The sequence below is a fragment of the Pan paniscus genome, chromosome 2 (genome assembly GCF_029289425.2).
Source record: "Pan paniscus chromosome 2, NHGRI_mPanPan1-v2.0_pri, whole genome shotgun sequence".
Lineage (NCBI taxonomy): Eukaryota > Metazoa > Chordata > Mammalia > Primates > Hominidae > Pan > Pan paniscus.
The window spans coordinates 126,594,636-126,620,354 of NC_085926.1; the positions used below are offsets into that span (position 1 = coordinate 126,594,636).

Here is a 25,719-nt window from a genome sequence, read left to right on the forward strand (position 1 = left end):
GGTGTTCCAGTCACTGTGTCTTGGGCATGAATCAGTGTGCACACCGTAAGAAAACTGGCCATTGGAAGAGGGACTACCCAGCACACTGGAAGGAGCCATCCGCGCCCGAACCAATGATGGCTGAAATAGCCAGGCAAGGCCAGGCGCGGTGGCTCATGCCTGTAATCCCAGCACTTTGGGAGGCCAAGGTGGGTGGATCACCTGAGGTCAAGAGTTCGAGACCAGCCTGGCCAACATGGTGAAACCACCTACTAAAAACACAAAAAGTAGCCGGGCATAGTGACACATGCCTGTAATCCTGGCTACTCGGGAGGCTGAGTCAGGAGAATCTCTTGAAACCGGGAGGTGGAGGTTGCAGTGAGCTGAGATGGTGCCACTGCACTCCAGCCTGGGCAACAGAGTGAGACTCTGTCTGAGAAAGAAAAGAAAAGAAAAGAAAGGAAGGAGGGAAGGAGGGAGGGAGGGAGGGAGGGAAGGAAGGAAGGAAGGAAGAAAGGAAAGAGAGAGAGAGAGAGAAAGAAAGAAAGAGAAAAAGAAAGAAAGAAAGGAACCACGAAATAGCCAGGCAAGTCCAGGAGTGACAGGGCCAAGACCTTCCGCCACAGCTCCCATCAGACAACTAGCCATATCTCTGGAGGAGCTTCGGGAACCCTTGACTTTGGCAGGTAAGAATATTAACTTCCTTCTGGGCTGCTTATTCTGTTTTGGCCCATTATAATGGGCCTCTGTCACCCCAAAACTGTATGATCACAGGGTAGATGGACAAGCCCATAGAGAGCATTTTACCTATCATCTAAGCTGTTCTTCAGGGACTTTGGTTTCCTCACACACCTTTCTTATCAGGCCTGGATGCTTCAGGACAGTTGCAGCAACTGCTCTTTTAGTAGATGAAACCAATAAACTGGCTTTAGGACAACATCTGGAGGTTTTAACCCCACACCAAGTACAAGGAGTCCTAGAAGCTAAAGGACACCAGTGGATGACAGGAGGACACTTATGGAAATATCAGGCTTTGTTGTTAGACACTCCTGATGTAACACTTAAAGTATGCCAGACTTGGAATCCAAACTCATCTTTGGAGAAATACACAGACCTGTCTCCTGTGTCCTTAAGCTTAGCAAAATAAACTTCTAAATTGATTGAGACTTGTCTCAAATACTTTTTGGTTCATACTTTCTTTATATGTCCCTTATTTACTCATTTCTTTTACTTCATTTCATAAATAATCTTTAAATAACCTTTGAATTAGACAAAAATTATTATTTATTTATTTATTTATTTATTTTGAGATGGAGTCTTGCTCTGTCGCCCAGGCTGGAGTGCAGTGGCGCAATCTTGGCTCACTGCAACCTCCACCTCCTGGGTTCATGCCATTCTCCTGCCTCAGCCTCCCGAGTAGCTGGGACTACAGGCGCCCACCACCACACCCGGCTAATTTTTTTTTATATTTTTAGTAGAGACGGGGTTTCACCGTGTTAGCCGGGATGGTCTCGATCTCCTGACCTCGTGATCCGCCCGCCTCGGCCTCCCAAAGTGCTGGGATTACAGGCTTGAGCCACTGCGCCCGGCTATTTTTCTTCAAATAAGAACACTTCTTTTTAGAAAAACGTTTTCCATTGAGCCTGGTGCAGTGGCTCACACCTGTAATCCCAGCACTTTGGGAGGCTGAGGCGGGCCGATCACCTGAGGTCAGGAGTTCAAGACCAGCCTGGGCAACATGGTGAATCCCCGTCTCTACTAAAAATACAAAAAATTAGCCGGGTGTGGTGGCATATGCCTGTAGTCCCACCTACTCAGGAGGCTGAGGCAGGAGGATTGCTTGAACCCGGGAGGCAGAGGTTGTAGTGAGCTGAGATTGCGCCACTATACTCCAGCCTGGGCAACAGAGCGAAACTCCATCTCAAAAAAAAAAAAAAAAAGAACCTTAAAATTACATAAATGGGTTTTATTTCTATTTTTACCAATAACTCAGAACATGATGATCTCTTCTTTTCTTCTTTCTTTCTTTCTTTTTTTTTTTTTTTGAGACAAAGTCTCACTCTTTCGCCAGGCTGAAGTGCAGTGGTGTGATCTCGGCTCACTGCAACCTCTGCCTCCCGGGTTGAAGGGATTCTCATGCCTCAGCCTCCCAAGTTGCTAGGATTACAGGCGGCCGCCACCACGCCCGGCTTTTTGTTTTTTTTTTTTAGTAGAGACAGAGTTTCACTATGTTGGCCAGGATGGTCTCTGTCTCCTGACCTCAGGTGATCCACCCACCTCAGCCTCCCAAAGTGCTGGGATTACAGGCATGAGCCACCACCCCTGGCCAAACATGATGACCTCTGAGCTCACTGTGTATGTGCTGTGTGTATATCTCCTTCTGCCTGCCCATGTCAGAGGTGGCTGTGACTTGCGTACTCTCCCAATCATATTTCCCCTCCACCTCTTCCCTCATACTGTCATGTCATTTTACTCACGTGATATGACTGGCTTCCTCCACATCATGTGACTGTAAAGCTAACATTTGCATTTTAAAGCCTTTATTTTTTAAGAGCAGTATTAGATTCACAGTAAAATTGAACAGAAGGTACAGAGAGTTCTCATATGCCTCCTGCCCCCATGCATGCACAGCCTTCCTCACTGTCCATATCCCCAGCAGAGTGGTGCATTTGTCACAGTGGATGACCCCACCCGGGCATATCATTGATCACTCAGAGTCCATAGTTTGCATGAGGCTCAGTCCTGGTGTTGGACAGTCTATGGGTTTGGACAAATGTATAATGACATACATCGTCCACCACTTTAGCATTACACAGTATTTTCACTGCCCTAAAAGTCCTCTGTGTTCTGCCTATTCATCCATTCTTCCATCTCACCTCGCTTTAGCCCCTGGAAGCCACTGATCTTTTTTTTTTTTTTTTTTTTTTTTGAGATAGTCTCCCTCCTGTCCCACAGGCCGGAGTGCAGTGGTGCGATCTCGGCTCACTGCAGCCTCCACCACCTGGGTTCAAGGGATTCTCCTTCTTCAGCCTCTCGAGTAACTGGGATTACAGGTATGTGCCACCACGCCCAGCTAATTTTTGTATTTTTACTAGAGATGGAGTTTTGCCATGTTGGCCAGGCTGGTCTCAAACTCCTGACCTCAGGTGATCCACCCACCTTGGCCTCCCAAAGTGCTAGGATTACAGGCATGAGCCACCACGCCCGGCCAACTGATCTTTTTACTGTCCCCATAAATTATGCCATTTCCAGAATGTCATATCGTTGGAATAATACAGTATGTAGGCTTTTCAGATTGTCTTCTTTCACTTAGTAATGTGCACTTAAGTTTCCTTGGTCAGGAGTGGTGGTCCACGCTTGTAATCCCAGCACTTTGGGAGACTGAGGTGGGGAGATTTCTTGAACCCAGGAGTTCAAGACTAACCTGGGCAAGATAGTGAGGCCCAGTTTCTACCAAAAAAAATTTTTTTTAAATTATGTGGGCATGGTGGCAAATCTGTAGTCCCAGCTACTTGGGAGGTTGAATCAGAAGGACTGCTTGTGTCCAAGAGGTTGAGGCTGCAGTGAGATGTGATGGCACCACTGCACTCCAGCTTGGGTGACAGAGCAAGACCCTGTCTAAAAAAAAAAAAAATGCTTCTATGTCTTTTGGTTTTAGCACTAAATAACATTACATTGGATTTTCCACAGGAACTTATCCATTCACCTACTGAAAGACATCTTGGTTGCTTCCAAGTTTTGGCAATTATGAATAAATGAATACATATCCATGTGCAGGTTTTTGTGTGACACAAATTTTCAACTCCTTTGGGTGAATACCAAGGAGTACAGTTGTATGAATTGTATGGTAAGGGTATGTTTAGTTTAGTATGAAACTGCCAAACTGTCTTCCAAAGTGGCTGTGCCATTTTACATTCCCATCAACAATGAATGACAGTTAATGTTGCTCCACATCCTCGTCAGCACTTGGGCCATTCTAATAGGTGTCCAGTGGTATCTCATGGTTTTAATTTGCATTCCCCTGATGATAGATGATAGGAAGGATCTTTTCTTCTGCTTGATTTGCTGTCTGTAGACCTTCTTTGCTAAGGTGTCTATTAAGGTCATTAGCCCACTTTTTTTTTTTTTTTTTTTTGGGACAAGGTCTCGCTCTGTCACCCAGGCTGGAGTGCAGGGGCACTCATTGCAACCTCCAGCTTCCAGGCTCACAAGATCCTCCCACCTCAGCCTCCCCAGTAGCTGGGACTACAGGTGCACACCACCACACCCAGCTACATATATATATATATATATATTTTGTTGTTGTTGTTGTTTGTTTGTTTGTTTTTGAGACAGAGTCTTGCTCTGTCACCAAGGCTGGATGCAGTGGTGTGATCTAAGCTCACTGCAACCTCCGCCTCCCAGGTTCAAGCGATTCTCCTGCCTCAGCCTCCTGAGTAGCTGGGATTACAGACACATGCCACCACGTCCAGCTAATTTTTGTATTTTTAGTAGAGATGAGGTTTCACCCCGTTTGCCAAGCTAGTCTCGAACTCCTGACCTCAAGTGATCCGCCCACCTCAGCCTCCCAAAGTGCTGGGATTACAGGCGTGAGCCACTGTGCCCAGCTAATTTTTGTATTTTTTGTAGAGATGGGATTTCACCATGTTGCCCAGGTTGGTCTCAAACTCCTAGGCTCAAGTGATCCTCCTGCCTCAGCCTCCCAAAATGCTGGGATTATAGGCATAAGCCACTGTGCCCAGCTAGCTAACTTTTGTTTTGAGACAGAATCTCACTATGTTGCCCAGGCTGGAGTGCAGTGGTGATTCATAGGCACTATCCCACTACTGATCAGCACAGGAGTTTTGACCTGCTCCATTTCTGACCTGGGCCTATTCACCCCACCTAAGGCAGCCTAGTGGTCTCTGGCTTCTAAGAGGGCATCACTTTTTTTTTTTTTTTTTTGAGACAGAGTCTAGCTCTTGTTGCCCAGGCTGGAGTGCAATGGCGTGATCTCGGCTCACCGCAACCTCCGCCTCCCGGGTTCAAGCAATTCTCCTGCCTCAGCCTCCTTAGTAGCTGGGCCTACAGGCTTGCACCATTATACTCGGCCAATATTTTGTATTTTTTGTAGAGATAGGGTTTCACCATGTTGGCCAGGCTGGTCTCGAACTCCTGGCCTCAGGTGATCTTCCCGCCTTGGCCTCCCAAAGTGCTGGGATTACAGGCATGAGCCACCGCGCTGGAGTGCAGTGGCACAATCTTGGCTCACTCAACCTCTGCTTCCTGAGTTCAAGTGATTCTCCTGTCGCAGCCTCCTGAGTAGCTGGGACTACAGGCACCTGGCACCACGCCCAGCTAATTTTTGTATTTTTAGTAGAGATGGGGTTTCACCATATTGGCCAGAATGATCTCAATCTTTTGACCTCGTGATCTGCCCACCTCGGCCTCCCAAAGTGCTGGGATTACAGGCGTGAGCCACCACGCCCGGCCTTATTTTATTTATTTTTTACTGTGTCCCAGGTTTCTTTAAGAACAAAGTGATATATGATGTAGGGATTAAAATCAAAAGCATCATTGAACTTCACCTTCCCTCCGACCAGTTGTCCCAAAACCCCCTGCCCCCACCCTTTGTGTGCCCAATTCCTTCCTTAGTGAATGAAGAACTTAAGCCCAAAAGCCCTGGCACAAACTCCAGGTTCTCCTCCCCTGGCTTCTTCCCTTCCTCTGTCCCCAATTCCTAGAAGGGCAGGCACCTCAGTTTCAAACCGTGGCAGGGCCAAGTGGCAACAGAGACGGGGTAAAGGCTTCCCCTTGCAGCATAGTGAAGTGGGGGCTCCCATAGCCTGGGGTATCAAAATGGGGCCCTGGGGCCGGAGGAAAGAACACTGGCCCCCTGATAAGGGAGACCCAGCAGCCTGAAAATCTTCTTGTAGTGCATAGTCATTGCTTCATCACTTACCCTTCTGGCGCCAGTTACAGAACCACACTGGGGCCACATCCTCTCCAGCCCAACCTGGAGGTCTGCTGCAGTGTGGGTTTGTGGGCGCACTGGCTGATGTGGCTGATCTGCTGGGCAATGTGGCTAATCTGCTGTAGTGTGGGTTTCAGGCACTGCAGGAACAAGTTCTCCAGCTTGCCTCTCACTCGGTTCTTGTTCTTTTTTTTTTTTTTTGAGATGGAGTCTCGCTCTGTCGCCCAGGCTGGAGTGCAGTGGCGCGATCTCTGCTCACTGCAAGCTCCGCCTTCCAGGTTCAAGCAATTCTCCTGCCTCAGCCTCCTGAGTAGCTGGGACTACAGGCGCCCGTGACCACACCCGGCTAATTTTTTTTTGTATTTTTAGTAGAGACAGGGTTTCACTTTGTCAGCCAGGATGGTCTCAATCTCCTGACTTCGTGATCCTCCCGCCTCGGCCTCCCAAAGTGCTGGGATTACAGGTGTGAGCCACCACGACTGGCCCGGGTTCTTGTTCTTTCGGCCTGCCTGAGGGTCTCTGCTTTGCATATCTCCTGAAGATCTTCATTGTTGGCTGCTTCCTCCACCCACTTCTGCAGCAAGGGAGGCAGCTTACACATGTTCTTGAAACTGAGCTGCAGAGCCTCAAAGCAGCTGATGGTCATTTGGCTGAACACCTTCCCAAATAGAACCCCCAGAGGCTGGGCATGGTGGCTCACTTCTGTAATCCTAGCACTTTGGGAGGCCAAGGTGGGAAGTCAGAAGTTCAAGACCAGCCTGGCCTGTAACATGGAGAAACCCCGTCTCTACTAAAAATACAAAAATTAGCTGGGCATAGTGGCACATGCATGTAATCCCAGCTACTTGGGAGGCTGAGGCACGAGAATTGCTTGAACCCAGGAGGCACAGTGAAACGCCTAACCTTGTTTTTACTCTAACTCGTTACTTTGAATTTTATCCTGCTCGTCTCTTTAATCACCTAGCCTTGCTTCTCATATAAATAAGACTCTCTCTAGCTGGGAAAGCCAGACAAACTCCAATTGACCCCTTAATTTACAAGACACTAAGGGCTCCTTATCCAACCCCCTTCCGCAAGGAGTTAACCTGTGTAAGCAGATCCTCAGCATTTCAAAGTAGCACAATTAACTGATGAGGTACTAGCACCAACAATGTATGAAGTTCCCAGGATTTTTCTCAAAGAGATAACAACATAAAGCCTTGAGTTCCTGTCCGGCATACCCCCTATATCTAATTATAATGAAAGATTTAAAGCCTTGCACCTGGTACCGTTGCTCTTCTTGTAACTATTTGTCTTTTAAATTGTTTATCTCTTTGTAACCATTTTTTTTTTGATTCTTGCATGTTTTTACTTCTGTAGAATTATTGCATTTGAGTTCCCCTCCCCTTCCTAAACCTAGGTATAAAAGTTAATCAACCCCCTTCCTCGGGGCCAAGAGAATTTTGAGCGTTAGCTGTCTCTTTGGCCACCGGCTTAATAAAGGACTGTTAATTCGTCTCAAAGTGTGGCGTTCTCTCTAACACCCCTGGGCACAACAAGAGGTTGCGGTGAGCGAAGGTCACGCCACTGCACTCCAGCCTGGGCGACAGTGAGACCCTGTCTCAAAAATAAATAAATAAATAAATAAATAAACATTTAAAAAAAGAGCCCCCAGGGTGAGCCCCACACGGGCCTGGATATATCCCAGGGTGATCCTCTTCTGCTTCAGGAGCTTGGCAAATTACAGAGCTTTGATATCCTGGGACTCATTGAGGTTTTGCTCCAGCTTCTCCTTCTCTAGCTTCATGGCACCAGCTGGGGCAGTGCAAGCCTCCAGGGAGGCCCCTCACAGTTGCTCTCCACCCCAGCTCCTGCCTCGCCCTCAGGCTGAGAGGTCTTCAAGCCACCTTGGGGCACTAGCCCCACTCCAACCGGAGACCCACAGTATACCATCTGCCCACGGAACTCATGCAGTGGGGGGCACGGGAGAAACCCCCACATCTCAGAGCCTGGCCCAACACCCGGCCCAATTCCTGCCTTGGAAGCTTAGCCAAGTCCAGCTCCCGCCCCGCTGACCCATTACCTCCACCACCTGGAAGGGGCAAGAAGGTGAAATCCAAAGCCAGGTGTCCCACCATAGGGAAGGAAGGCTCCCCAAGCCAGGGATCTGGTGAAATGAGGCAAAAAGTTTTTAAATTTTAAAAAAAGTTGTTTTAGAAATGGGGTCTTGCTATGTTGCCCAGGCTGGAGTGCAGTGGCTATTCACAGGCATGATCATGGCTCATTACAGCCTGGAACTCCTGGGCTCAAGCGATCCTCCTGCCTCAGCCTTCTGAGTAGCTGGGACTACAGGCATGTGCCACTGTGACCTTCTAAGGCTTTTGAAATTTTAAAAAGAAAAAGAGTCTGCATTCCTGACAACACACCAATGCCCCATACAAGACTCAGATGTGCCTGCCCTTATTGCTACTTATTGCTTGAGACAGATTAACCCTTGTCTGTTTAAGCCACTATAGAAGGCTACATTGTTATTTGCAATGTAATTTGAATTGTTATTTGCACTATAGAAGGCTACATTGTTATTTGCAGCCAAACACAGTCATAATTATAATTATATGTGATAAATCTTGGAGCTTATTCCACAACAGTACTACTTTATTTTGTGGGAGGGGCTGCGTAGAATTCCTGTTAAACAAATGTGTCTTTTTTTTTTTTGAGATGTGGTGTCACTCCGTCACCCAGGTTGGAGTGCAGTAGTGCGATCTCCACTCACTGCAACCTCCGCCTCTGCAGCTCAAGTGATCCTCCTGCCTCAGTCTCCTGAGTAGCTGGGACTACAGGTGCCTGCCACCACACCCAGCTCATTTTTGTATTTTTTGTAGAGACAGCGTTTCACCATGTTGCTCAGGCTTGATGTGTCATTTTTCAAAAATCAAGCCAGTCCCCTATTTATGAACAATTAGTTTGCTTCCATGCTTTTGCCATTCAAACAGCCCTCAACTGTACCTCTTTCTACATTTGTCTGTGCACATGGGGGAATACATATGTAAGATAGTTTCCTTGGCCCTGAAGTGCTTAATCAAAGGATTGGTACAAAGGATTAATGTTACGTTAACAGATATGCCAGCCTGCCTCCTCATGGAGTTGTAAAAATGTACACTCCCACTTGTAGGTATCACAGCCCGCTTTCCCCAGCCTTGCAAACACAGTGTCCCATCACAAGTCATTCTGAATGCTAGTATAGGACACCAAATCTCTCTTTCCTCCTAACAACCTGGCTAGGAAGCCAGGACAGGGATTCCTGTTTACTACACTCTGGTTTTATAGGTAAGTAAACAGATTCCCAAGGATAAGGAACCTACTTTTCCCAACCTCAGCCTGAATTTCTGGGATTAATACCTTCTAAGAATAGATATGAATGTGTACTGTTGTAGCAGTAGCAGTAGTATTTAATAGTAGTAGTAGTAGTGTAGTACCATCATCCCCATTCCCCATTCCTCAAGCTGGAAGCCATTCTTTTCTTCACTTCTGGTGGAGATGGGGACAAAAGCTTTGTTTTTCTTTTTTTTTTTTGAGACGGAGTCTCGCTCTGCCACCCACGTTGGAGTACAGTGGCAGGATCTCAGCTCACTGCAACCTCCACCTCCCGGGTTCAAGCAATTCTCCTGCCTCAGCCTCCAAATTAGCTGGGATTACAGGCCTGCACCACCACACCCGGTTAATTTTTGTTTTGTTTTGTTTTTTGAGACAGAGTCTGGCTCTGTCGCCCAGGCTGGAGTGGAGTAGCACGATCTCAGCTCACTGCAACCTCCATCCCCCTAGTTCAAGCGATTCTCCTGCCTCAGCCTCCTGAGTAACTGGGATTACAGGCATGTGCCACTAAGCACAGCTAATTTTTTTTTTTTTTTTTTTTAGATGGAGTTTTACTCTTGTTGTCCAGGCTGGAGTGCAATGGCGCAATCTCAGCTCACTGCAACCTCCACCTCCTGGGTTCAAGTGATTCTCCTGACTCAGCCTCCTGAGTAGCTGGGATTACAGGCATGCACCACCATGGCCGGCTAATTTTGTATTTTTAGTAGAGATGGGGTTTCTCCATGTTGGCCAGGCTGGTCTAAAACTCCTGACCTCAGGTAATCCGCCCGCCTCAGCCTCCCAAAGTGCTGGGATTACAGGCGTGAGCCACTGCTCCCGACCCATTTTTTCTTTTTTTCTTTTTCTTTTTTTTTTTTTTTTTTGTATTTTTAGTAGAGATGGGGTTTCACCATGTTGGCCAGGCTGGCCTAGAACTTCTGACCTCAATTGATTCGCCCATCTTGCCCTCCCAAAGTGCTGGGATTACAGGTGTGAGCCACTGCACCTGGCCAAGAGCTTTGTTTCTATCCTTTCTAGTCCATTCCCTCATAATTTCTGAGCCCCAATCCTTCCCTTCTTCCAACCCTCTTCTCTTTGTTTTCCTACTAGGCCTGCCTTTGCGAAGTCCCACTGTAGATCATAAGGAGGCTGCAAGAACTGATGAGTGGTCCATTTCCTTGCAACCTCTAGAAGCCGGAATATACTTCAGGCAGGGCCTTGTTACCAGAGACAATGTGTAGCAGTTAAGGCCAGAGCCTTCCACTCCACACCACCCAGGAATTGCTATGGCTGTTCTGTGACGTTGGCCAAGTTACTTCTGCTTTCTTCACTGTCCTTATTTGTCAAATGGGAATGCTAGTACTAATCACCTCACAGAGTTGTAGTAAAAACTGCAGGCCGGTGCAGTGGCTCACATCTGTAATACCAGCACTAAGGGAGGCAGAGGTGCGAGGATAGCCTGAGGCCAGGAGTTGGAGACCAGCCTGGCTAATACAGAGAGAACCCCATCTACACACATGCACCTGTGACTGTAAAGACTACGTGACTGTTGCTACTACATTATTATTATTATTAACAGAGGACACTATTAAGAATCCAGCATTGTCATCTGAATACTCATTTTAATCCTTCCAACGATCCCCCAGATCGTTGTCTCATTTCACGAAAGACAAGGAGCCTCTAATCCCATCCCTACCAGGGTTTGGCAAAGTGGGCAAGTGAGAGGCTCAACCGTGAGCTTCAGTTCCTCCTCTGTAAATGCTAACAATGGCACTGTCACAAAGAGGACCAAGTGAGACCACAGGAGGCCCGTGTGTGTGTGTGTGTGTGTGCCAGAGAGAGAGAGAGAGAGACAAAGTTTCACTCTTGCTGCCCAGGCTGGAGTGCAATGGTGCAATCTCAGCTCACCACAACCTCCACCTCCTGGGTTCAAGCAATTCTCCTGCCTCAGCCTCCTGAGTAGCTGGGATTACAGGCATGCGCCATCATGCCCAGCTAATTTTGTATTTTTAGTAGAGATGGGTGAGTTCTCCATGTTGATGAAACTGGTCTCGAACTCCCGACCTCAGATGATCCGCCTGCCTCGGCCTCCCAAAGTACTGGGATTACAGGTGTAAGCCACCCAGCCCGGGCTTTTTTTTGGGGGAGGGGGATGGAGTGTCCCTCTGTTGCACAGGGGGGAGTGAAGTGGCACGATCTCGGCTCACTGCAACCTCTGCCTCCTGGGTTCAAGCAATTCTCCTGCCTCAGGCTTCCAAGTAGCTGGGACTACAGACACCACCACGCTGGCTAATTTTTGTATTTTTAGTAGAGATGGGGTTTCGCCATGTTGGCCAGGCTGGTCTCGAACCCCTGACCTCGTGGTCCGCCCGCCTCGGCCTCCCAAAGTGCTGGGATTACATGCCTGAGCCACCCCGCCGGCCGGCCGTTCTTAAACGCACGACCACTTCCCCAGCTTTCCAGCACCAAATCCAGCGGCCCCACCCGGCCACGCCCCCACGCCAGGCCATGACCCCCATATGGCTCACTGCGCAAGCTCACACCCAGTCCCAGGAAGCGAGCCCCACCTCGCCCCAGCTCTGCATTCACAGCCGCCGAGCGGTCCCGGAAGCCGAATGCCGGATAGGTCAAAGACAGCGCCCCTGCTCCGGCACTGCCGCCAGAGGGCGCGGAGTCGCCCTGTTGGCCTGCGCCTCTCTTGTCACGTCAGCCGAACGGCTACGGCAATGGAGGGTTTTGCCCTATGAGAGGACAGGATGACTGCTTCCCCTGAAGCTTCACCAAACACGGAGAGGCTTTCCTGTCCCTGGGAGACGCGGTGATGTGACGCAGCGGTTGCAGCGAAGGTTTCTTGTAAAAGATGGCCGCTGCGGAGTTGCTAGGTGTCTCCTGGCGGAGGCGGCGACCGCACCACAAAATGGCGGCCCGCCCCAGGGTCCCACACGCGGGGCTGCGGAGGCGGCGGCCCCGAGGGTCCCCGCCCCTTGCTGGCCCTGTCCCCGCGTGCGGGGCTGCGGCCCGCCTTTGTGTGCGGGTGGAAGTGCGGGCCGCCTTGGGGCCGAGTTGCAACTTCGCGACACTCCATTGGAGTGCGATGAGACGATGAGATGTTACCTCTTAACACTTCGGGAGGTGGGCAGCATGGCAATTCCTAATAACCTCAACGCGACTCACTCAGACTTCCTTTTTCCCATCCTGAGCCGCAAAACCAGGAACTGGTGAAATAAATCAGAGGCCATCTTTCAGAGGAATGGCCTGCCACGGTTAAAAAGAGCAAAGCTGCAGTTTATGTACTAATGTGGAACCAGCTCTGAGATAAATTAAGTGAAAGAAAGCAAAGCACAGGAAAATGTGTATAGATATGCCTTTGTGTTTTTAAACAAGAAGACCCACATAAATGAAGATATGAATGTGTAAGCATAGTATAGCGGTAATGGTAATAGCGATCGCCCAGCCTAAGGAAGGGAATGGAGAGATACGGAACAAGGATGGGAGGAGACAGTTTTCATCTAAGACCGTTGGGTTTTCTGAGCTTTGTACCATGGACAGGTGTTAATTTTAAATTTTTTGTAAATATTTAAATTATGGCTTAAAGACAAGTTCTTTTATAAGGGTATAAGGGCAGACTAACACACAGAAAAAAAAAAAAAACTTTTTTAACCTGGAACCAAGACATTTGATAAACATTCATGAAACTCAATTTTCAAGGATAAAAATTTCAAGGTCAATACTGTAGTACTTACAGCAAAGAATGCCAATCCCTGTGACAGCCTGAGCCCTCTTGAAAGCTAGTTTTTGTTGGCGGGGGGTCAGAAAATTTGGCCGGGGAAGCAGGAGGCACTCGACCTATTTGCTGATGCTGAATGCCTTTCTACTGTAAGCATACATAGTCTCAATGGCTTCTTCTGATTTTGGTATATCTTAGGCTTTTCGGGTTAATATCGAAAACAGTGGCAACATTGAGAGTTTGAGCCAAATTCTGCCTTAGAATCATCCAGAAAGGGGTTTCCACTGCCTGAAAAATAAGTAGTAGCAGTTTCAGAATTGGCATTGAGTTTGGAAATCGCCTGTTTGAACTTGAAAGAAGTGTTAGTCCTCCATCCTAAAGCAACAACCATACTGAGCCTTTACTAGTGTGCCAGGCACTGGAGAAGAGGGTATTCTTTTTTTTTTTTTTTTTTTTTCCTGAGACGGAGTTTCACTCTTGACTCTTGTTGCCCAGGCTGGAGTGCAATGGTGCGATCTCGGCTCACTGCAACGTCTGTCTCCTGGGTTCAAGTGATTCTCCTGCTTCAACCTCCCAAGTATCTGGGATTACAGGTGCGTGCCACCACGCCCAGCTGATTTTTTTTTTTTTTTTTTTTTTGAGATGGAGTCTTGCTCTGTTGCCCAGGCTGGAGTGTAGTGGCATAATCATGGCTCACTGCAACCTCCATCTCCCAGGTTCAAACGATTCTTCTGCCTCAGCCTCCCTAGTAGCTAGGACTACAGGCACGTGCCACCACGCCCAGCTAATTTTTGTATTTTTAGGGAGATGGGGTCTCATCATATTGGCCAGGCTGGTCTCGAACTCCCGACCTCGTGATCCGCCCACCTCGGCCTCCCAAAGTGCTGGGATTACAGGCGTGAGCCACTGCACCTGGCCACACCCAGCTAATTTTTGTATTTTATTTATTTATTTTTTTTGAGTTAGAGTTTTGCTCTTGTTGCTCAGGCTGGAGTGCAATGGCACGATCTCGGCTCACTACAACCTCTGCCTCCCAGGTTCAAGCGATTCTCTTGCCACACCTTCTCGAGTAGCTGGGATTACAGGCATGTGCCACCATGCCTGGCTAATTTTGTATTTTTAGTAGAGACGGGGTTTCGCCATGTTGGCCAGGCTGGTCTGGAATTCCTGATCTCAGGTGATCCGCCCCCCTCGGCCTCCCCAAGTGCTGGGATTACAGGTGTGAGCCACTTCGCCAGGCCAAGAGGGCATTCTTACATGGGATAATTACACATAGCACTCTGGGTTGTTGAAGGCATTAAATATGCTAATAAAAGTTTAGCCAAGTTACCTACCTGTACTAAATGCTCAGTAAATATTAGCTATAATTGTTTCGGGGAATCCCTCAGTTGCTCGATAAAGTACATTTTTGCCTCTGAGACTTTTTGAGGACTTAAAAATATGCTAGTTCTGTAGAGCTCTTATTTTTTCATCATCTTAGAGGCCACGTGGAAAGAATTTAGATTCTTATTGTGGAGCCTACAGTAAGTTAATTAACCTTTCTTTTTTTTCCTTTTTCGTGTGTGTGTGTGTGTGTGTGTGTGTGTGTGTGTGTGTGTGTGTGTGTGTGTAGACAGAGTCTCACTCTGTCGCCCAGGCTGGAGTGCAGTGGCTCGATCTTGGCTCACTGCAACCTCTGCCTCCTGGGTTGGAGCAATTCTCTTGCCTCAGCCTCCTGAATAGCTAGGATTACAGGTATGCGCCACCAAACCAAGCTAATTTTTGTATGTTTAATAGAGATGGGGTTTCACCATGTCGGCCAGGCTGGTCTTGAACCTGACCTCAGGTGATCCACCTATCTTGGCCTCCCAGAGTGCTGGGATTACAGGCATGAGCCACCATGTCTGGCCGTACTTAACCTTTCTTGGTTTCAGTCTCCACATAACTAAGGTGAGAATCACAAAACCTGTTTCATAGGGTCACTGTGAGAATAATAATTAGAATTAATATATGTAAAGCACTTTGTGCAGGGTATGCAGTAGGCACTTAATAAGTGGTGTTTAATTCTGTAATATCTCAACTTCAAAGGTAAAGAACTAATTAATACTGCCCTCAGGCAGAAGAGTTTCCCTGGTCAAGAGGCAGGAGTGGGTTGCTGCAGGGTGACAGTTAACACAGGAAGCCTACAGTGAGAAGTTGAAGGGATGGCAGGTCCACGGACCTCAGAGACAGGCTTCCTGTCTCTGTTGGGGAAAAGGCAAGGCCTCCACAGGAGGCAGATATGGTCTGCAGGCTATTGCCGAGATGCCTCTTTGCCAACAGCCACCTGCACTGTTTCATTTCACAGTTGCCTGTAAACCACTGTTTCTGAGGCTCATCTTCATACTTTAATATGAAGTGGCTACTGCATACTTTTTTTTTTTTTTTTAAGACAACGTCTTGCTCTGTCACCTAAGCTGGAGTGCAGTGGAGCAATCATGGCTCACTACAGCCTTGGCCTCCTAGGCTCAAGCAACCTTCCCTAGTCTCAGCCTCTAAAGTAGCTGGGACTACAGGCATGTCCCCCTACACCTGGCTAATTTTGTATTTTTGGTGGAGTTGGGGGTTCGCCATGTTGGCCAGGCTGGCCTCAAACTCCTGGGCCCACTTCAGCCTCCTGGAGTGCTGGGATTATATGCGTGAGCCACTGCACTCGGTCAGCCCTTCTGTCTTTTGATAGAAAATTCAACATAAGGCCGGGCACGCAGTGGCTCAGGCCTGTAATCCCAACACTTTGGGAGGCTGAGGCAGGCGGATCACGAGGTCAGGAGATTGAGACCATCCTGGCTAACCCAGTGAAACCCCGTCTCTACCTAAAATACAAAAAATTAGCTGGGCGTGGTGTCAGGCACCTGTAGTCCCAGCTACTCGGGAGGCTGAGGCAGGAGAATGACGTGAACCTGGGAGGTGGAGGTTGCAGTGAGCCGAGATCACACCACTGCACTCCAGCCTGGGTGACAGAGCGAGACTGTCTCAAAAAAATAATAATAATAAATAAAAATAAATAAATAAAATAAAATTCAACATAAAATGCCTTAGCCAAGCATAGAGTTCAATTTTCTCATAATCAAGAAGTCCAGAGTGGTAAAATCACATCATGGAGCCATTGGGCCAATGTTACTTCTGTACTTTTGCCCAGTCATCCTTACCCTGTGGGTATCATCCTCATTCTTGTCACCTCAGGGTCATAAGATGGCTGTTACCTCCTCTATCACATCCGCATTTCAGACAGGGTAGAAGGGAAGAGAAAATGGCAAACCATACTTGCCAGCTCAGTCAGCCCTTGTTTTTATGAACTTTTCAGGAAGCCCCACCCAGTAGCTTCCGCCTACACTTCATTACCTAGAACCATATTATATTACTTGGCCACTTCTCCCTCCAAGGAACACTGAGAAATGAAGTTCTTTATCTGGGCACATTGTTGTCCTGAACAAATCAGGGTTCTGTTAGAAGAACAAATTGGAGAGTAGATAGGTGAGCGATACAGTAAAATTTCATTAAACAACATTATTCATGTTTCCTAACTGCAGGTGATTTGCCTGCCTCGGCCTTCCAAAGTGCTGGAATTACAGGCGTGAGCCACCGCGTGCGGCCGCAAGCTTCTTGACAGCTCTGTTTTGAGAAATCATGGGGCACCCAGGTTCTGTCTGTCTGATTGCTTTGTAACCTCCAAGGAGTTGCCATCACCTAAATAGTCTAAAAATTGGTTGCCACCACATCCAATCCCAGCCAGTGTAAAGCTGGAAGAGAAGAAAAAAGGCATACCCCTCTTTTTTTAAGATGGAGTCTTGCTCTGTCGCCCAGGCTGGAGTGCAGTAGCATGATCTCAGCTCACTGCAACCTCCACCTCCCGGGTTCAAGCAGTTCTCTGCCTCACCCTCCCAAGTAGCTGGGCTTCCAGGCACCCGCCACTATGCCCAGCTAATTTTTGTACTTTTAGTAGAGACGGTTTCACCATCGTGGCCAGGCTGGTCTTGAACTCTTGACCTCGTGATCCACCCGCCTCAGCTTCCCATAGTGCTGGGATTACAGGCCTGAGCCACTGCGCCTGGTCCCGGAGTTTCACTCTTGTTGCCCAGGCTGGAGTGCAATGGCGAGATCTCAGCTCACTGCAATCTCTGCCTCCTGGGTTCAAGTGATTCTCCTGCCTCAGCCTCCCAAGTAGCTGGGATTACAGGCATGTGCCACCACACCTGGCTAATTCTGTATTTTAGTAGAGATGGGGGTTTCTCCATATTGATCAGGCTGATCTCGAATTCCTGACCTCAGGTGATCTGCCCGCCTCGGCCTCCCGAAGTGCTGGGATTATAGGTGTGAGCCACCGTGCCCAGCCACATCTGCCTCATTTTTAAAAGTATGACCAAGAAGTTGCTCGTCCACTGGCCAGCATGTAAGGCTTTATTCTGCGCATTCATATATTCAGATATAAATTGAAGGTCTTACTACAGAAAGAGAGGTCAAAACCTTTGCCTTAGCAGGCATGGTGGCTCACACCTGTAATCCCAGAACTTTGGGAGGTGGGAGGATTTTTTTGAGTTCAGGAGTTAGAGACCAGCCTGGACAACATGGCAAGATGCATCTCTACCAAAAAATAAATAAATAAATAAAAGCCAGGCATGGCGGCACATACATGTGGTCCCTTCTACCCTGCTACTGGGGAGGCTGAGCCAGGTGGATCCTTGAACCCAGGAGTTTGAACCTGCAGTAAGCTATGATTGCATCACCGCAGTTTAACTGGGCATCAGAGCGAAACCCTATCTCTATCATATTTTTTTACAAAGAAGAAAATTTGCTGGGCGTGGTGGCTCACGCCTGTAATCCCAGCACTTAGGGAGGCTGAGGCGGGCGGATCACAAGGTCAAGAGATCGAGGCCATCCTGGCCAACATGGTGAAACCCTATCTCTCCTAAAAATACAAAAATTAGCTGGGCATGGTGGTGCGCGCCTATAGTCCCAGCTACTCCGGAGGCTGAGGCAGGAGAATTGCTTGAACCCAGGAGGCGGAGGTAGCAGTGAGCCGAGATCGTGCCACTGCACTCCAGCCTGGTGACAGAGCGAGACTCCATCTCAAAAAACAAAAGAGAGAAAAAAAATTAGCTGGGTGCAGTGGTGCAGGCCTATAGTCCCAGCTACTCAGGAAGCTGTGGTGGAAGGATTGCTTGAGCCTAGGAAGTTGAGGCTGTAGTGAGCCGTGATTGAGTCAATGCAGTCCAGCCAGGGTGACAGAGTGAGACCCTGTCTTAAACAAAACAAAACAAAACAAAATCTTTGCCTTCCCAGAGTTTACATTTTTGTGGGGTGACACAATGAACAAACAAATACGTCAGGTGGTAGTAAATGTTAAGAAGAAGACAAAATCAGGATAAGGGGATAGAGATGCAGTTGATACTTTAGAGAAGATGGTCAGAAAAGACCTCATTGAGTTGGTGATACTTGATCTGGGACCCCAAGAGAAGAGTGCTTCTGGCAGAAAGAACAAGTATAAATTCCTCGACGTGGGAATGCGCTTGGTATGGTTGAAGAAGAGCATGATGAGGCCAGATGCCTAAAATTGAATGAAATCAAGGAGTATGAACTAGATCATGTAGAGCCCCATATGCTAGGATAAAGAGAGTGATTTATTTAAGTAAAATAAAGGTTACTTGGGAAAATGAAAAAATAAATACATAATTTTAAAAGATAGTGGTTTTTTTTTTTTTTTTTTTTTGAGACAGGGCCTGTATTTGCCCTAGGCTGGAGTGCAGTGGTGCAATCTTGGCTCATTGCAACCTCTGATTCCAAGGCTCAAGCACTCCTACCTCAGCCTCCTGAATAGCTGAGACTACAGGCGTGTGCCATCATACCCAGATAATTCTTTTTGTATGTTCTTTTTTTTTTTTTTTTTTTTTTGAGACAGATTCTCACTTTGTCACCCAGGCTGGAGTGCCATGGCATGATCTCGGCTCACTGCAGCCTCCACCTCCCGAGTTCAAACGATTCTTCTGCCTCAGCCTCCCGAGTAGCTGGGACTACAGGTGCACGCCACCACACCCAGCTAATTTTTGTATTTGTAGTAGAGACAGTTTCACCATATTGTCCAGGCTGGTCTCAAACTCCTGACCTTGTGATCCACCCGCCTCGGCCTCCCAAAGTTCTGGGATTACAGGTATGAGCCACTGCGCCCAGCCTGTATTTTTAGTAAGAGATGGGGTTTCACCATGTTGCCCAGGCTGGTCTCAAACTCGGCTCAAGCGATCTGCCCCACTCAGCCTCCCAGAGTGCTGGGATTATAGACATAAGCCACCAGGCCTGGCCAAGATAGTGATTTTTTAAAATTTAGTTTTAATTTTTTTTAGAGATGAGGTCATACTGTGTTGCCCAGGCTGGTCTCCAACTCCTGGGCTCACGCAGTCTTCCCACCTCAGCCTCCTAAATCATTGGAATTACAGGCGTGAGCCACTGCGCCTGGCCTGGATAGTGATTTTTAAAAGATGAGAAACTTCAAACTTCTCAGCAGAGAGTGACATCTGGATTTAGGTTTCTTAAAGACCACTCAAGTTATAAAATCTACATATGTGGTGTTTTGATGTATACTGATCCACGTTTCCTGGCGCATACTCTATAGCGTTTGTTACAGTCTTTTGTTACAATGCTGGGTATGTTAGGCCTCACAGCAGGCCTCTGACCTTCTCCTGCCCTCCTTCCACTCTAATGTTCTCCAGTGTTCCCCACCTCTCTGATTGTGGGTCTTCAGACCCTCCCATGAGAAGGTCCCATCTTATATATACTCTGAAGGAGGAAGGAATGCTGATGGCAAGAAGCTTCCATAAAAATCCAAGATAGGCCGGGCGCGGTGGCTCACGCCTCTAATCCCAGCACTTTGGGAGGCCAAGGCGGACAGATCACGAGGTCAGGAGATCGAGACCAGCCTGGCCAACATGGTGAAACCCCGTCTCTACTAAAAATACAAAAATTAGCCAGGCGTGGTGGCAGGCGCCTGTAATTCCAGCTACTCGGGAGGCTGAGGCAGGAGAACAGCGTGAACCTGGGAGGCGGAGATTGCAGTGAGCCGAGATCACACCACTGCACACTCCAGCCTGGGTGACAGACCAAGACTCCATCTCAAAAAAAAAAAAAAAAGGTTCTGGAGTTCTGGTCTGGACTTGCCACTGGTGTTGGGGGAGAGGGTGGTCTTGGAGAATGAGCAATCAACCTGTGAGATCTGACACTATCAGATAGTGTCGGAACTGAATTAGAGGACACCTACCTGGTGTCCACTGCTTGATGTGTGGGGAAAACCCCCCACACATTTGGTCACAGAAGTCTTGATGTTGTTGATTGTTGTCATGTGAGAGTAGAGGAAAGATGTGGTTTACAGGGCGTTTTCACTACACAATACACTCTCAAAGACATAAAAGTAAGAGCTGGCTAGGCGTGGTGGTTCACGCCTGTAATCCCAGCACTATGGGAGGCTGAGGCCGGTGGATCACCTGAGGTCAGGAGTTCAAGACCAGCCTGGCCAACATGGTGAAACTGTCTCTACTGAAAAAAAATAGCCAGGTGTTGTGATGTGCGCCTATAATCCCAGCTACTCGGGAGGCTGAGGCAGGAGAATCGCTTGAACCCAGGAGGCCAAGGTTGCAGTGAGCCAAAATCGCGCCACTGCACTCCAGCCTGGGCAGCAGAGCAAGACTCCGCCTGAAAAAAAAAAAAAATAAGAGCTAAAACTACAAAAATCTTAGAAGCAAGCATGGAGGGAAAGCTTCATGATTTTGGATTTGGTGATGATTTTGTGGCTATGACACTACAGGCACAGGCAACAAAGAAAAATAGACAAACTGGGGCCGGGTGTGGTGGCTCACGCACTTTGGGAGGCTGAGGCGGGTGAATCGCCTGGGCTCAGGAGTTCGAGACCACCCATGGCAACATGGTGAAACCCCATCTCTACTAAAAATACAGAAAAATTAGCTGGGAATGGTGGCGTGCTCCTGTAGTCCCAGCTACTTAGGAGGCCAAGGCGAGAATCGCTTGAGCTCTGGAGGAGGAGGTTGCAGTGAGCCAAGATTGCATCACTGCACTCCAGCTTGGGCTACAGAGTGAGACTCTGTCTCAAAAAAAAAAAGACAAATTAGACCACATTGAAATTAACTTTTGTGCATTGAAGTGTTGGAAAGGTGTGATATATTTCCTCACCAATCATAAAGGTCATGGCCAACATGCCTATGACAAAAGACAGAATTACAAGAGAAAATAATAACAAACTTATTTACAACATTTTACACAATACAGGAGCTTCTGGAAATGAAGACCTAAAGACCAAGGGAAAACTATTTGTATGCTTAGGTTGAATGAAGAATGGACAGCCATGTAGAAACATGATTGGACAAAAAGGGTGTGATCTAATAGTAATACACTGAGGGGAAGAAACCCAGTAAGGTTCAAATTCTTCTTGGTCTCTCAGTGTAGCATTTCTTTGCCCTAGGTATCAGCAGGACTCTTCTGGAATGAGGGTCTTCAAGGGAGAAGAGGAGAGTAACCTTGCTTTTTTTTTCTTTCTTTCTTTCTTTTTTTTTTTCTTTTTGAGACAGAGTCTTGTTCTGTCATCTAGGCTAGAGTGCAGTGGCATAATCTCAGCTCACTGCAACCTCTGCCTCCTGGGTTCAAGCAATTCTCCTGCCTCAACCTCCCCTGCCTCAGCCTCCTGAGTAGCTGGGACTACAGGCGTGTGCCACCACGCCCAACTTTTTTTTTTTTTTTTTTGTATTTTTAGTAGAGACGGGGTTTCACCATGTTGGCCAGGGTGGTGTCGAACTCCTGACTTCAGGTGATCCGCCCATCTCGGCCTCCCAAAGTGCTGGGATTACAGGAATGAGCCACCGTGCCCAGCCTAGACAGAGTAACTTTTCTAGATTTTGTGGCTAGCTCTGGGGGAGTGGGATTCTAGTTACTACAACCTGCCTTGGGAAGAAGGGTTCTGATTCTCACTTCAGTGGAGAAAGAGGGATGGGAGATAGGAGGGCAGGAGAAGGTCAGAGAGAGACTTTGCTTCTGGAACCTTTCAGTCTCCTTTAGTTCAAAGCACTCAGCATGCCAAAGCAGCATATTTCGGAGTATCATTTTCTGAGCCTGAACAGCATCAAAGAAAAACAAAGGGTTCTGGTATATTTATGGGAGGCCATTGATTTGGTTTTTTTGTTTGTTTGTTTTATGAGACATGGTCTCACTCTGTTGCCCAGGCTGGCGTGTAGCGATGCCATCATGACTTACTGCAGTCTTGACCTCCTGGGCTCAAGCAATCTTACCACTTCATCCTCCCCAGTAATTGGGACTACACTACTATTTTTTTGTAGAGAAGAGGTTTCATCATACTGCCCAGGCTAGTGTTGAACTCCTGAGCTCAAGGGATCCTCCCGCCTCGGCCCCTGAAAGTGCTAGAATGACAGGTGTGAGCCACAGTGCCTGGCCAAATGGAGGCCATTGATTTGTACTGAGCACCTCCTACACTAGGCCCCCACAGGCCGACCCAAAATGGAGTCACTCATGCTAAGGTTCCATGTCACCAAACTGAAACCTAAGCTGTTTGCTTATAAGATCTGACCTTAGGGCTGGGCGTGGTGGCTCACGCCTGTAATCCCAGCACTTTGGGAGGCCAAGGCGGGTCGATCACTTGAGGTCAGGAGTTCGAGACCAGCCTGACCAACATGGTGAAACCCCATCTCTACTAAAAATACAAAAATTAGCTGGGTGTGGTGGTGCATGTCTGTAATCCCAGCTACTTGGGAGGCTGAGGCAGGAGAATTGCATGAACCCAGGAGGCAAACGTTGCAGTGAGCTGAGATCATGCCACTGGACTCCAGCCTGGGCAACAGAGCAAAACTCTTGTCTAAAAAAAATAATAAATCTGACCTTCTGAGAAATCAGGAGAGAGGCAACAGTCAAATCCCCAATAGGTCAGTTTTACAAAAAAATAGATTCACAGCAACCAATCAAAAGGGGCCCATTCAACCTAAGCTGCTTGATAAGGAAGTCCCCTCTGCTTTAAGCCATGCAAGGAAAGTAACCCGAAGGAACCTAACGTTAACCAATCCACTTTTTTTTTTTTTTTGAGACGGAGTCTCGCTCTGTAGCCCAGGCTGGAGTGCAGTGGCGCAATCTCGGCTCACTGCAACCTCCGCCTTCCGGGTTCACGCCATTCTCCTGCCTCAGCCTCCTGAGTAGCTGGGACTACAGGCGCCCGCCACCAAGCCCGGCTCATTTTTTTTGTATTTTTAGTAGAGACGGGGTTTCACCATGTTAGCCAGGATGGTCTCGATCTCCTGACCTTGTGATCTGCCCTCCTCGGCCTCCCAAAGTGCTGGGATTACAGGCATGAGCCACCGCGTCCGGCCAACCAATCCACTTTTTCCACTATGCTGTTTCCTTGTTCCTGGTCAAGCTGCCTGCCTTAGAAAAACCTACTGCTCTGCCATGCCTGGTAGAGCTTCTGTCTATTTTGTAGGCTGGATGTTGCTCAGTTCATGAATCACCAATAAAAGCTAATTAGATCTTTATTTTTTTTACAGACAGGGTCTTGCTCTGTCACCCAGGCTACAGTGCAGTAGTGCAATCCTAGCTCACTGTAACCTTAAACTCCTAGGCTCTGGTGATCCCCCCACCCCGGCCTCCCAAAGTAAGGAGATTACAAGCATGAGATACCACATCTAGCCAAATCTTTAAAACTCAATGTGTTGAAATTATGTTTTTGACACAACACACAGAATAGGAGAAAATATTTGTGAATCATATATCTGATAAGAGATTAATATCCAGAATGCATGTAGAACTCCTAAAACTCAACAACAGAAAACGCATTTTCAAAATAAGCAAGGGTTGCACAGCAATCTGAACATATTTAATATCTGTGTGAGATAGAGGAACAAACCTAAGTGATTTTTCCTACTCTTACCCAGTCACTCAACACTGCCAACAGCAGATATGCGGGGGTTATTTCCCCACACACCAAACATCGATTCTGCGGATTCCCCAGTAGACACCAGCTGGGTGTCCTCCAGTTCAATTCTGACACCATCTACCTGGAGATAGCGTCAGATCCCACAGATTGAGGGCTCAGTCCCACAAGGCTGCCCCCCACTTCAGATGCTGCAAGCACGGGTCGTGGTCCGTGCTTCTGGCCAATTGGCTATAAACTGGGGCTCCCAGGATTTATTTAATTGGCTAGTGTGGCTCACAAGACTCAGGGAACCACTTACTGATGTGTACTGGTTTCTTATAAAGGATATTACAAAGAATACAGATGAACACTGTAATCCCAGCACTTTGGGAGGCTGAGCGAGGCAGGCAGATCACCTGAGGTCAGGAGTTGGAGATCAGCCTGGCCAACATGGCAAAACCCCGTCTCTACTAAAAACTTAAAAATTAGCTGGGCATGGTGGCATGTGCCTGTAGTCCCAGCTACTCAGGAGGCTGAGGCATGAGAATCGCTTGAACCTGGGAGGTAGGGGTTGTGGTGAGGCAAAATTGTGCCACTGCACTGCAGCCTGGGCAACAGAGTGAGACTCTGTCGCAAGCAAGCAAACAAACAAACAAAAAAACAGATGAACAGCCAGATGGACGAGATGCCCAGGAAGAGGTGTGGGGAAGATGCACAGAGTTTCTATGCCTTCTCTAGGCATGCCCCTCTCCAGGAATCTGCCTGTGCTCAGCTGTTGGGAAGCTCTTCTGAACCCTGTCCTTTTGGGTTTTTAGGGAGGCTTCATGACCTACACGACTGACTAAATCATTGGCCTTTGGTGATCAACTCAGTCTTCAGCTTCTCTCTCCTCCCCAAAGTCAGGGGGCTGCTGAAAGTTCCAACCCTCTAATCACAGGTTGGTTCCCTTGTCAACCAGCTCCAATCCTGAGGATATCAAGGATCTGCCAAGAGTTCCCTCATTAGAACAAAAGAGCTCCACTCCTGTCACCCAGGAAATTCCAACAGATTTAGGAACTCTGTGTCAGGAACCAGGGTCAAAGACCAAATGTTAGAACAAAAGATTGTCTTAGCACCCCTACTGCTTAGAAAATTACATGAGTATTAGGGGCTCTGTGCCAGCAACTGGGGCAGAGACCAATGTGTATATACATATATACGTGTATATATATGTATATATGTATGTATATATGTGTGTGTATATATATATATTATTTTTTGTTTTTGGAGATGGAGTCTCGCTCTGTCGCCCAGTGTGGAGTGCAATAGCGAGGTCTCGGCTCACTGCAACCTCTGCCTCCCAGGTTCAAGCTATTCTCCTGCCTCAGCATCCCGAGTTGCTGGGATTACAGGTGCCTGCCACCACGCCTCGCTAATTTTTGTATTTTTAGTAGAGATGGGGTTACACCATGTTGGCCAGGCTGGTCTCTAACTCCTGACCTCGTGATCTGCCTGCCTCGGCCTCCCAAAGTACTGGGACTACAGGCATGAGCCACCGTGCCCGGCCCTTTTTTATTTTATTTTATTTTATTTATTTATTTATTTGAGACGGAGTCTTGCTCTGTTGCTCAGGCTGGAGTGCAGTGGCACAATCTCAGCTCACTGCAAGCTCCACCTCCTGGGTTCACGCCATTCTCCTGCCTCAGCCTTCCGAGTAGGTGAGACTACGGGCACCCGCCACCGAGCCAGGCTAATTTTTTCTATTTTTTAGTAGAGAGGCGGTTTCACCGGTGTTAGCCAGGATGGTCTCGATCTCCTGACCTC

General features: G+C 47.9%; 1 pseudogene; it reads right to left on the reverse strand.

Annotated features, from left to right (window-relative positions):
* Positions 1–1,290: 1,290 nt before the first annotated feature.
* LOC129397439 (POU domain, class 5, transcription factor 1-like) lies at positions 1,291–14,834 on the reverse strand (annotated as a pseudogene).
* Between the last annotated feature and the right edge of the window lie 10,885 nt (positions 14,835–25,719).